Source organism: Diceros bicornis, chromosome 14 (genome assembly GCF_020826845.1).
Source record: "Diceros bicornis minor isolate mBicDic1 chromosome 14, mDicBic1.mat.cur, whole genome shotgun sequence".
In the NCBI taxonomy this organism is placed as follows: Eukaryota; Metazoa; Chordata; class Mammalia; order Perissodactyla; family Rhinocerotidae; genus Diceros; species Diceros bicornis.
Genome location: NC_080753.1, coordinates 30,632,065 through 30,636,124, shown reverse-complemented (window position 1 = coordinate 30,636,124; position 4,060 = coordinate 30,632,065).

Here is a 4,060-nt window from a genome sequence, read left to right as displayed (position 1 = left end):
CCAGCCTTAGATTGCCTACGTAAAGGTGAGAGAGAAACGTCTATCTTATTGAAGCCACCATCACCTTCGTGCAGGCAAACCCCATCCTGATGCACAGTACTGTGGTCCCTCCCGCCTCCTCTCCCATCCTTTCCCCCTCCTTCCTCCCTCCTCTCCTTTCTCCCCTCCACCAACACCGATGAAGAGCCTACCACGTGGAGAGCAGAGGAGGGATACGGGAGCCCCTAGAGGCGATTTAGAAGGGGCAAGGATGCCAAGGAACAAGGCAATGGAGGTGGGGAGGGCAGAGGAGGACAGAGCCTGGGGAGGATTTGTCAGTGCAGGGGTGGTGGGAAGAACCTTCTGGAAGAGCAGGGGCAGCGGGAACTTCCCACCCACCACCATGCCTGCCCCAGTTCTCCCCTGGAGGGCCCAGTGTCCTCCCCCACCTTCCCACTTGCCCAGCAAGGCCCAACCCCCTCCCTGATGAGGCAGCAGGTGTGGGGGAGGGGTTCTGGTCTGGTGAGAGGGAGGTCTGGTGAGAGTCTGAGGCCGCGGGCAGGGAGGGAGTGTCTCCTCAGACGTGCAGGCTTTTCCCAAATCAAGACAACAGGTCTAGAGGTGACGACGGGGCTCCCCCCTCATTCCTGAGCCCCTGTGCTCTCCCCGTGGCTCGGAATTCTTGGAAGTGGGTTTCCCTGGGGTTCCCGGTGAACTCAGTTCGGTAAACATACACAGAGTCCCACTGTGTACACCACATGTACACGGGGCCAAGTGCTAAGGGCATAAACTCAAAGAAAGCCCAACACTGCAGCCCCAGGGCACACCGCCTGACAGGCCGACCCAGGCTGGTGGTGTGCTGGCAAATGTGTAACAACCCGCTCTCTGGGGAAAACGCCCTGGTTTGTAGTATTTGCCGATTTCCGTGGACTAAATGTCCCACCACGGCGATTCTAAGCTGCAAGCATGAAGAGCCTGAGAGCAGAACTGAGAAGGCCCACGAGCGGCTCCAGCACGCCACTGCCAGGGGCTCCTCGTCACCAGCCACAGGTCCCCACCCTGCCACGGTGTGTTGGCTCTGAGCCCACAGGTTGCCTGGCCTGGGTTTGGCCCCTGGGAAGGCAGGGACTGGGCCCGAGCCTTCCCACCAGCCTGCACCTTGTCTGTGGCAGCTCGGCTGTGGCCGCAGGGTAGAGAAGGATCAGGAGACAGTCAGCCACAAGAGCGCCCTCTTGAGGTCTCTCTCCCGCGGGCTCCCACCACCGCCATCCCCTCGGGCCTCTTCCTCCGCCATGGCTTTTCCTCGCCTTAAAGCTCTCCTCCTCCTCATCAGAAGGGACCATTCCTCACCATTTGGAGCCCAGGCCTCCTCCCAGCCCAGAAGCCCATCCTCTACATCCCAGGCTCCTGGTCTTGCCCCCACACAGTCCTTTGGCAGCTGTCTCCTTCCTAGGCTCTCATCCCCTCATCCCTGCAGCCCTGCTGCCAACCCCCTGCCTGTCCCAGAGGAGGCCTCTATAGACACTCTCCAAATGCTGCTCAAGGGAGGCCTCGGTTCTGTCATCTCTCTGGTGGCTGCCTCGAACTGCCGTCTTCAGGAAAGAGCGGAACGTCCCCCTTAGCCTTCCTGCCTGGCTCTCTCGTCCCAGCCCCAAGCCGTCCTGGCATCATCTGCTCCCCCTCAGAGCAGCTCAGAGCCAGGCCCCCATCTGCCTGGCGGCCTGGGGCCCTGAGCCTTTACGGCCCCCGGGTAGGACACGCATCTGGGCCCCCAGCCCCCAGGCTCCAAGGTGCCAGCCCTGCAGGAGATTTGCTTAATGACCTTGTGAGCAGTAATTATACCCCAGGGCCCGCTCTTAATAACCATGTATTCTCCCTGTCAATGTGCCTTAATTGAAAATGAGTAGGCGATACAAGTTGCTTTGAAGTTGGCTGGCAAGCCCTTAACGTGATATTAATTGTAGTAATTAGTAGTCACTTCGTGTCATCTATAAATAGGGGGTCCATTAGTTTAGCAAAAGAGCGTGATTTAAAATGCAAATAAAAGCCCAATTAGACAGATAAATCACTCGTCTTTCCCAGCAAATTATCATCTTGGGGTAGGGGGGCAGGGGACAGCAGCCGCTTTGAGGACGCATTGGTCACTTCAGGGGCTCTGGACCCTTACACCCTGAGCGGCCCTTCTGGGACACTATCCCTTTAAATAGGTTTGCCCTGCCTCCCTCAGGAGGCTGTCACTCTTGGGGCTTCCCACTGACTCTTTATTAGCAGGACTGGTGGTCAGGCCCCCAAGTAGCTCCTCCCTCTGCCTACTGATTGATTTTCCCCTGCGATACAGGGGCACTTTTTAAAGGAACAGTAGCACAGTCCACCAATAGGCCCTGGATGAATGGGCTGGGGTGTAGAAGGGGTCACCCCTCTTCACAGTCCAGAGTGAACCCACGGATGCCATGTGTTGTCCTGTGACCCAAAAGAGTTAAAAAACAGACCCACAACATTGTTCTGGGGGTGGACAACTTACTCTCCACTTCCTGCTCCCTTGCACAAAAACACCTATGGAGGTTCTGGAATCACACACACACACCCACACACACACACACACAACAAACCACAGAGTATTTCTCCAAGCTTTGGACACACACTGGAGGTGGAAATGACTGGAAGCAGAGGTGGCAGCTAGGGAGATGTTAAGAAGGTGGCAGCTTCAAGGCCAGAGGGAAGATTGTCCAGTTTAGCCTTCATTTGATTAGAGATTCACTAGTTCCCAACACCTTCTCCCAGCCCGGTGTTTCTAGTCTCACAATTAGGGAGGCCATTCCCTCTCGGGTCAATAGAGGTGCCGGAAACTTCTTGTTCAGAGCCCAGATCTGAGTTCTTCCCGCCCCCACTTCCCACCACCTGCCAAGAGCCCAGTCACTCCTTTATTTACAGTTGAGGCTGGCTATCTCACAGGATTTGCATTTTAATAAGAGTCTAAGCCATAAGAAAAAGCAGCTATTCCCAAACCCGGGGCGGGGGTGGGGTGGGAGGATGTGGAGGGTGGGGGGAGGGGGGGTGGGCGACACAGCAATTGTCCATTCCAACAGGACTTTTCACCACTGTCCAAGAAATGAGGGGAACGCAGGCAATATGAGAATATTATCCTTTATTTTGATTTATCCTTTCTTTTATGGCATAGTGCTTCTAACAGGTGGTAATACTTTTTAATGTCCTATATGACAAAATAAAATATTGGCAACCCTATGTGGATCCCAAAAATAGTTTTTGGAAATTTTGCCCGGGTATAAAATCCAAACGTCTGGGAGCTGCTGAGCTAAGAGACTGAACCAGGGACTTGAGGCCAGATGAGTCAGCTGTGTGGGGAGGAAGGGGGTGGGGGCGGGCCAGGACGTTTACCAGAGGGGACTTCTCCCTCTCTGAAATAGCACCGGAAGACAGCTAGATCATGGACAAGCAACTGGAAGGAGGCCCAGGGACTGTCCCCTCCCATCTCCCTACATTACAGATGAGGAAACTGAGGCCCAGGGAGGGAAAATGACGGGGCCAAGCCACACGGTGAGTGAGCGGTCTCTGCTCTGGCCAACGCACACTGAGGGCACCTCCTCCCTCCCCCACCCCTGTCCCTGTGCTGCCCTTAGAGCAAACATCGTGTGGATGTTGTAGGGTAGGTGGGGTGGGCCTTGGCCTGCTGTTGAAGCTCTGGTTCCTCCGAGGCAGAGACCATTTGTTTACTCCTAGAAGGTAGAAAACAGCCCTGCCGACTATCAGACCAAGTTCCCAAAGGAACGAAGACCAGGCTCAGAGGAACCCACAGACAAGGCCACTCTGGGCCAGCCTTTCTGAGCGATGGGCACTTCTCCACCAGTGACAATTCTTTGTTGTTGGTGGTGGTGCTGTCGAGTCTATTCAACTCCTAGTGATCTTGTGGACAGCAGAGTGAACTCTGCCCCATCTTTTTGCGCCATCCTCTCACCTTCCCACACTGTATCAGACAATGCTCCACTGCTGTCCATAGGGTTTTCATGAACAATTTCTTCAGAAGGTGGCCAGGTCCTTCTTCCTCATCTGTCTTAGTCTGGAA